We start from the raw sequence: 9915 nt of genomic DNA, 5'->3' as shown, positions 1-9915 counted from the left end.
ATGCGTTTTACCTTCAGAAGAGCTGCAGGCGACGAGAGGACTTTTTAAAACTTTTTAAGAAGGTCCTTTTATTTGTCGCAAAATTTCTTCGTCTTGCTCAAATGCCAAGACTTACAAGTATACATTATTTAGACAGAAAATGAGTTCTCACGCATGGCGATTGAGCCCCCAAACGTGACAGTGGCTGCGTGTAAACTGGCTGACTATGTTAGCATTGCATTGTGGGTTAGTATTTTAATTATTATTTTTTATTAATTATACTCCGAATTTTAATCATTGTATAACCAAATGTATTTGCATCACATTTTTTTAAATTATTAAGTTCATTGTTATTTTGAGAAGTAAGGGGGCACAGTGACTCAAGTGGCCGGGCCATGCCCCCTAGGGCCCGCTCGTGGCGCCGACACTGGTCCCCTTGAAAAAAATTATTTACTGGAGCATATGCCATTTTCTTGTATTCTGGTTCCTTTAAATTAAACAATTGCTTTTATAGTCTAAAGGTTTTGTTTACCTTTGTGTGTCATGTCTGGAAACAAACAATCATCAAACAAGATACATGCACTTCGAACACAGGAAGTCAGAAAACAAGAACAATGAAACAGACCAATATACATAGATTTTAGATTTATAAATGCATAGCCCATCCTTCTTCCCCAAACAAGTCAAAAGGTGTTGCTATTTTTGATAGAAGATTATAAATAAAAGAAACTAATTTAAAAACAAATTATATATATATTTTAGATTTATAAATGCATAGCCCATCCTTCTTCCCCAAACAAGTCAAAAGGTGTTGCTATTTTTGATAGAAGATTATAAATAAATATCAATAAATATGGGAAAGACAGTGCAGAGTACTTGTCATGTGTTTGCATAACAATCCAAAGTATGAAAATATGTTCTGCATCTATATATTTGCCCAAATACTTATGACCATGTTTTTATACTATAACATATTTTACTATCGGTGTTGAGAGTATAATTATTGCTGTATTGTATGTTTGAGCAGAGTAGGGTGACCATGCGTGCCATTCTTCCCAGACCCGTCCTGGCCAGGATTTCGGGTTCGTCTTCCGGAAGTCGTATTTGTCGACCGCATACGTCATAAGGGATTATTATTATTATTACAGAAAAGCAACCATTACATTTTAAGGTAAAAATGAAACTACTATTGTAAGTCTTATGTTTTTAACTGAATGGCGTATGCGGTCAACAAATACAACTTCCGGAAGACGCACCGTATGGTCACCCTATAGCAGAGCGGCCTAGGATCTCCTTGCAGAGTGTTGAGCTGACTTCTGCTGAATAAACTGCAAATATTTATCTTGAGTAAAATTTTTCTTTTATCAATTGCATCTTTGACTTCTGGTCTACATTTATTGTTACTTGATCTATCGGTCTTAACCGTAAATCCTTTACAGTAAATGGTGGAGAATGCGGGCAATCATTATGTGGTGACATTTCTGATTAACCAAAAAATAAGTTAGGAAAAATACATTTATACTTTGGTTAGGACTGTCTGGTGGGAGAGATTGGGAGTATATGGAAGTAATTGGGTTGCTTCACTCAGAACTGTAAGACCTATGTAAACATAGAAAAAGTTTATATATAGGTTACTTTATTTCATTCAGAAATAAAAAAAACACTGGATGTCATGTGAGGCAGAAAGTGTGTGTTTGGTTTATGCACCACCATTTGGAGGTGTATGAGGTTACTCCACTCCATTAGTAAGGGAAAAGCACTAGAGACCAGGGAGTCGCTAGCTAGTGTATCGTGAAACCTAGCTCTCAGACTCTTCCTTTCTAATAGGGGTACTCTAAATTTAGCAATTCAGGCAGTCAGGAATTATATTATAAACATTAGTACATACAACTAACCAGAAACAGTAGGGTGTGTTGGTTAAACAGGGATGTATCAGGAAAGATTCCAGAATAATTTTTTTTTACCCTAAACGTATCAAAACTGTGTATGTTTAGTTGAGAAAAGTATGTATGTAAAAATATGTACAAGTTTACACATTTCCTGCAAGAATAACAGGAAATGAGAATGTCAGTGTCAGGGATAAGGTGCAGTCTGAAATAAAGATGTACAAGTCTCTTCCAACCATCAACACGGACACTGACCCACTGGCATGGTGGAAAATGCATGCTGACCAAATGCCTCTTCTAGCAAATGTGGTCAGAAAGTTTCTTTGTGTCCCTGCCATGAGTGTGCCTTCAGAAAGGATGTTTAGGACAAGTGGACACATTCTCTCCCCTCAGCGATCAAGAATGAGCCCTGAAAATCTCAACACTTTTAGGTTTCTTCATCACAACCTGGCCTGAAAAAAAATTAGCACGTTGCTATGATAATCTATATATAGGGCAAATATGGCCCTGCACTTTTTGCCCTCCCATTTATGTCGCTCTAGAGGAAGCTGCTAGATGGTTTTTTTTTGTCTATTCTAAAGAGATAATTCCTTATTTTGTTCTAATGGGAGATGTGGCGGCAGTGGCTCAGTGGTTCATGTAGGTTGGTTCGATCCCCGGCTCCACTGGACCAAGTGTCGAGGTGTCCTTGAGCAAGACACCTAACCCCAGCTGCTCCTGACGAGCTGGATGGCGCCTTGCATGGCTGACACCGCCGTCTGTGTATGAATGTGTGAGTGAATGTGAGGCAACATGTACAGCGCTTTGGATGGCCATAGGTCTGTTAAAAGCGCTATATAAATGCAGTCCATTTACCATTCGCAGCTTTATTTTATCTTTATTTATTTTCAGAAGTTTTTTTTTTAAAGTTTGTTATAATAAATCATATGTTCAACCAAAAAAACCCTGTCTGTTTTCATTCATTTAAGGGTCATTGAAGCTAAGGATTATAATAATAATAATGATTGTTTAATACTTTAAACCGTGATAGTTTATGAAACGATTATCATTCAGTGAAAATTTCATACCGTTACAACCCTAGGCGGGAGTATAATTGTCAAATCCTCTCGTTCAATTTCCAAAGGACACAAGGACAACTCAAATTTCCAGCTTAATCACTTTTATTTTTCGTTTGGCTTTGTCAGTTGATTAATTTGTTCAGTGAATTAGGCAGTGAAATAGCAGTGAATTAGGTTGTAAACCTTTAAACAGAGATTAAAAGTAAAAGTTTTTTAACAAAACAGTTCAATTAAACCTTCTTATTAAACATTTCATTTAAACATTTCATTTAAACATTCTAATGAAACATTTCAATCAAATATTTTAACTAAACATTTTACATGAATTTTATGATAAATTAAGTACTTAAACCTTTTACATGGAATAAAACAGTACACTACAAAGTAAATAAACATTTCACAAACCATTGGCGTCTTTTGACTGAAGTGAATTTGGAGTGTCTTCTCTGTGAAGTTTGTTTGTCTGAATGACTGAGGAACCCCATGTTTTAACAGGTGCTCCAAATCAGTGACCATAGGTGTGTTCGACTTCATGCTGCGCTGCGCAGACCGATCGGCGGCTGACTTGAAGCAGTGCATTCCGGTTAGTATTTTTGTCCGACTTCTGCTGGCGCTGCATGCACGTGACTGTGTCATATGGTTTTTAAGTACCGCGATAGCCTTTCGAGAGTAGCCGGCTAGCTCAGTCGGTGCAGCTTCTCCAGAGCGGCTGCACGGAGTTGTGATGACGTAACAGCTTTACGTGATTGGTTGCCTCACTGATGACAACTATCACGTGCGTTTCAAGTTTAATCCAACCTTTAGCTCCACTAATAAACATTATAAATTCATGTTTTAAAACAGGGAAAAACACTTTAATATGCTTAAATATGTTGTATTGTGTCGTGTAATAAAATAAAAATGAAAATAACAAACTCTATTGGTATTTTAATAATAGGCTTGTTTCCCGTTATTTTCGGGTATACAGTATGAACAGCAATTAAAATATTCGATATAAAATGTTTCTGGTTGCAACTTTTTATTAAAAGGTTTGTTTTATCAAATTCAGCGTCTAATTCACTTCATTTGCGATTAAAAACAAGGAAACGCGGCGCACACGTCACTACGGCAAGCAGCAGGTGTCCGGCTTGACGGCTCCGTCTTCAGTTCCTCCCTCGACTGCAAGCGGCAAACCTCGCCGATCGGTCTGCGCAGCGCCGGATGATCTCGAACACACCTCATGACTGATCACATGACAAGCAGCTGATTTACTGCTGCTGATGCACTCTGGGAAATGTAGTTCTTTAAGTCTAATTTCTGAGATTCTGCTCAACAATAATACATAATATCTAAACAGCGCTGTCAAATATCGTGACGTCATTTGATTTGCTCGTTCCTCCAATGACTTCTTGGAAAATAATGATAGACAAAACGTGTAGCCAATTAGATAACCAATCCAACAATCTTTGTGTGACGTTTTATTTCCTGGTGCGGAAACTGCATTTTATATGCCAACATAAGGATAAGTAATAATAAAAACGAACGTGCATGCATGTAAACAAAATACTTTTATTTTGGGGCTGAATAGCACTTAGAAAAGGCACTAGTCTAACAAAAACCCTTGCAAGAACCTCATTTTTGGGCCTATTGACCTTAAATGTGAAACATAACTTTTTTCAAATTGTTGCTTTGGGATCATTGCATTTCTAGGTTTCACACACATATTTATCATTAAGTTTTTTTTTAGTAATAAAAAAGATGTTATGCAAAATAAGTTTTATTCCAAAGTACTTCAGCCTCTTTAACTTTTTTAATTTTTAACTTAAAATAATGGTGAAAGCTGGAAAATTAAGCTGAAAGTGTCTTCTCTCTAATGATACCATTGTTATGCTTATACTCTAAATCAGGGGTCTCAAACTCAAATTGGCTTGGGGCCATTTCTGAGATTGACATTTAATTGGAGGGCCGCAGAGCTATTTTAAGAATACAATATTTCTGTAAATTGACTGTTAAAATTCTATTATTTAATGTATAATAAAAGCAGTGGTTTTTATCTTTTAAATATACATTACTTTATATAAGTAAATCATTTCTTAACCTTCTCTTTAATAACTAAGGCCTATTAAAACCTTGCACTAAACTAACAAATAAAATTTCTGTATACATTTATAAACTATTATAAAAATTATCATCAGTAAGTGTTTGTGTTTTGATTTATTTTGGATTGTTTACAGTCATAGTTTTGACTTTATTATGTTCCATCTTTGTTATTCCATAGTTTTAATGAATGTGCTATTATATGTGGAAAAATATGTATAAGTCAATGTCAACAGGAAAAAAATTATAATACTGCTAGGTGTAAATGCATAGCAAGCTACATAATAATATATTATACTTCATTAATATATAGCAGTATACATACTTTTATCCTCTGTATGTTTCTCCTCATCTTTACTCTTTTAACCTGGGCACTTTGATGGCAATTTTTCTTATCTGTAGTTTATGTGTTGCATAACATCTACGGCTCTGCCTCATATTATGCGGTGTCTCCATTAGAAGTTGTGACTTGTTGTGTGCCCCACCGCAGCTCTTCTCTGAGTAACAGCTGATATTCACCCGGAAGTAACAAATCTTCTCTGGACAAACACTACAAAGTCCCGACCAGATTAATTGATCGCATGGTGACAATGATATGATTGACGCGAGGTTCAAATGAGGAATTAAAGTCCGATCAAGCATTCCGTTATCCTCGCAATCACAGAGCGCGCGCGGCTCAGGGCTGTGGAGCAACGGGTGACGCGACCCACGCCACAGAACGCAACTTCCGCTCCCGAGCACTTTAGAAAGTAAAAAACGTCTTGACTCGTTGTTTAGACGCGACATGTGAACGAACCCTTAAACTTTTAAATTAAAAATGAAATGAATATGAAACAAAGTGAATAAAAATCTTTCTGCGGGCCAGATAATGTTATATTGTTGAAAGGTGCCGCGGGCCGCAGAGAGGGGGAGGGCGGGCCGGGAGTTTGAGACCACTGCTCTAAATGGTTTAGTAAAAACAACCATTTTAGTAAAAAGGGTCTTTTCATGGTTTGGGCTACAGTGGTGGTGCTTTTCTAGAGGTTACCCAGCTGTACACTGTAAGAAGATTCCGTAGAAATTACAGTATTACTGGCAGCTGGATGCCAGTAACTTACTGTAAATTTAAATTTATGTTATTTACTGACAACAGTTTGTTCAAAGTTAAATGAACATTAAACATTAACAAGTCTTTGTCTTACAGAATAAAAATATAAAATAACAGCCTCATGCAAAGCATTCAGGGAACCAAAAATCCTCATCAACCTTTTTCTGGGTTTTTCCTTCAGATTTTGTTTCCCAGAATGCTTTGCTTGAGGCTGTTATTTCAGTTTTATTCTGTAAAGATAAAGACTTGCTAATGTTTAATTTTCATTTAACTTTGAACAAACTGTTGCAGGTAATTAACATACATTTAAATCTACAGTAAGTTACTGGCATCCAGCTGCCAGTAATACTGTAAATTCTACGAAATCTTTTTACAGTGTAACCAGAGCCTTTTACAAAAGTGGATGGAAAAGTGTGAGTGTGCCTAAAATGACCTGAAAGAAATGGAACATGATTGGGTCGAGGGGGAGGTGGTAGGGTCGGTGAAGAAAAGTTTAGTAACTTCAGTGTCAGTCACTGGAGAAAAAGACGAGAAATAGGTGTCGGATGTGAGTTTAGTGTGTTTTGAGGTTTGTGGTGGTGAAAATCAGTTGCAGACGAATGATCAGGCCCGTCGCGACAAGGCAAGCAAACCAAGCAATTGCTTGTGGCCCCGGGCTTTCATGAAGCGGATTTATGCTTCTGGAAGCCAGAAGAGAAAGGAAGAGGAGGATAAGAAAAAACAAGATAGTGGATAAGTAATAATTTACATTGGATAAAATAGCTCTACTTGTCTTGTGCAAATGATGTAATTTTGCAGCAGGTAGGCAGTAGCAAAAAGGTGTTTATGTTAGCTATACCTGCCTGATGCATAGGTGTCATTTACACTGGGGACGCTGGGGACATGTCCCCACCACTTTTTGAAATGGCTGATTTTGTCCCCACCACTTTTTGAAAGCATTTGGTTAAAATGTTCTGAAAAACAAACAATACCTGTGCGACTTACACTGCAAAAATGACTTTCTTACTTACAGTAGTATATTTGTCTTGTTTTCAGTAAAAATATCTAAAAATTCTTAAATCAATATGCTTTTTCTTGATGAACAAAATGACCTAAGAAAATAAGTCTAGTTTTTAGACAAAAATATACAATTTAAGTGAATTTGTGCTTAAAACAAGCAAAAATATCTGCCAATGGGGTGAGAAAAAAAATCTAAAAATAAGATTTCTTTTTTCTTAAACACTTAATTTAAGCAAAATTCATTGGCAGATAGTTTTGCTTGTTTTAAGCACAAATTCACTTAAATTGTATAGATTTCGTCTCTTTATCTTGACTGAAGAATTTTTAGATATTTCTACTGAAAACAAAACAAAAATACTAAGTAAGAAAGTCAGTTTTTCAAGAAAAAATTTCTTAGTAAAATATCTAAAAATTCTTAAATTAAGATGCTTTTTCTTGATGTGCATAAAACAAGCAAAAAATCTGCCAATGGGGAAAGCAATTTTTTCTTGAATTTTTCTTGAATTTGGTGTTTAAGAAAAATTCTCAAGATTTTTTTTCTCACCCCATTGGCAGATTTTTTTTGCTTGTTTTATGCACAAAATCACTTAAATTTGGTATTTTTCGTCTAAAAACTAGACTTATATTCTTAGGTAATTTGCTCATCAAGAAAAAGCATCTTAATTTAAGATTTTTTAGATATTTTTACTGAAAACAAGGCAAAAATACAAAGAACATTTTTTCTTGAAAATAATTTTTGCAGTGTACGACGGTTTTGTGGTCCAGGGTCACATATGTTGCGTTGTGTGCTTATAGTGTGTTTTCTTTTACATATGTAAATCATTGACTTAACGTGCTGCTGTTATCTACAGTATGGTGCTTTGGCACTGTTCGGTTGAGCTGGTGTTGTAGGGACTGTTACATGTGCAGTCGACATTGTTGAGGGTTTTATGCAGAGTATTTTTGTGTTGTTGACCGGCCTACACTATGGCCATTTTTGATGCGCCCTTATTCAAGATTTTTCCCGTCCTGCTTTAATGTTTTTTCATCTGATTTTTTGTCCCCACCACTTTTCAACACAAACTGACGCCCCTGGCCTGATGGAAAATATTGCTTGTAACGAACAGTTAGTCCAACTCTTTTTCGAACAAACGGAATATTGTTTAATACTGTTTTAATAATGTTTTTAACGAGAAAAGGAAGACGCGGATCTGTTCCAAAATCGCTGTTTAATTCCATAACGTTGCTGTAGCTTTGTAATAGGTTTTAATGAATTGCTAATGAAATTAACTATTCCACACCGTGATTATCTATTTCACAAATAATCTATTTACTAAATGGGGTTAGGAAAACCACACAATAAATTCTGTGCATCCAACAATAGCTTGGGAAGTTTTTAAGCACTGGTAGTTGTGAAAGCAGCTGCATCCCTTATAAATATCAAAATATGGAAATGCTATTGCTAACATATCTTTTCGGTAACACTTTATAATAACCATCATTAAAGCTGTAGTGTACGATGTTGAAAATCGGTAGAGAAAGCCTGAGACGGTTAGTACGTTTTAAAAAACTCATCCCGCCCCTCTGTGCTACCTGATCCCTCCCCCCGGGAAACCACCTGAACAAAGTCACTCATTCAAGCTGTGATCACTGGTAGTAAACATCAGAACAGAGATTTACCGAGCAGTAAACACATAAAGCCTTGAAGGAATGTACAATTACAATTATGATTGTAATTGACGTTATTTACTTTCACAACAACGTTTGGCATACGTTTCCCCTCCTGAGCTTCAAGAAATGACTTTATAAATATAATTATTTTGACCCGTGATACGCGATGCTAAACGGCTAACATTCCGATGCCGACCGACAGCATGTTGTCAGACTCACACAATACAAAGTATAAATAAATGCGTACCTGTTCAACAAAAGTCTGCCGTGTCGGCGTCGGTTTTCAGCCCCCAATCTCCCAGAAGCTTCCTCCAACAGTCAATGGCGGAGCGTCTCTCCAGTTTTTGCAATTTTGCAGTATTATTCCTGCTCATCTCGGGTCTGTTCGTACTGAACAGCTTTGCTTTAACATCATACACCCGACAGGAGCTTTTGGGTATCGGTGAGGACTTTACCAGCAGTTTTATCACCAATCTTCGACTCTAGAACGCTAGAACAACCGAGGCTTCGCACTCTACCCGGCCGGGCGGAAGTGCTCGCAGGCGGCGTCGAGATCGTAAACAAAGGCGGGGGAAGCGCGGAGGTCTAAGAGCCAAGCTAAAGCTAACACCGCTCCGGCTCTCTTTACCCAGCATTTTCCTCGCTAATGTGCGGTCACTGGTGAACAAAATGGATGAGTTACGACTCCGCATCACCCACAGTAAGAGACTTACATATTATAGACCTTTATTCTGTACTTACTGCTTATTGCACTTCTGGTTAGATGCTAACTGCATTTCGTTGCCTTGTACCTACATGTGCAGTGACTATAAAGGTGAATCTAATCTATCTCATCTATGTTGCTGCTTCGCTAGCTACCATACACTGACACAAATTTCATGTCGCAGGCAGGAGAGGGGCGGGGTGGTGTGCGATGGGGTGGAGACGCGAGCACGAGGTGGATTTTCAAATGTAGCAGGGATTGGATGAGAGCAGTTAACCAATGTAAGCTGTCCGGCCGGACAGTTTACATTGGTCAACTTATCTGCTACCATACACCCAATAGACTGAATGGATTTTTTAAATTCTTTTTTCTCTTTATATTGTTAGGATGTTACTGTAGAACCATAACCAGCATATAAACGAGGTTATTAATAATGAACAATCTTTGAAATCGTAGACGATAGCTTTAATAGATCGT

This window comes from Paramisgurnus dabryanus, chromosome 8 (assembly GCF_030506205.2).
Source record: "Paramisgurnus dabryanus chromosome 8, PD_genome_1.1, whole genome shotgun sequence".
NCBI classification, from domain to species: domain Eukaryota; kingdom Metazoa; phylum Chordata; class Actinopteri; order Cypriniformes; family Cobitidae; genus Paramisgurnus; species Paramisgurnus dabryanus.
The sequence above is the reverse complement of the archived record's forward strand: the minus strand, read 5'-3'. Positions refer to the sequence as shown.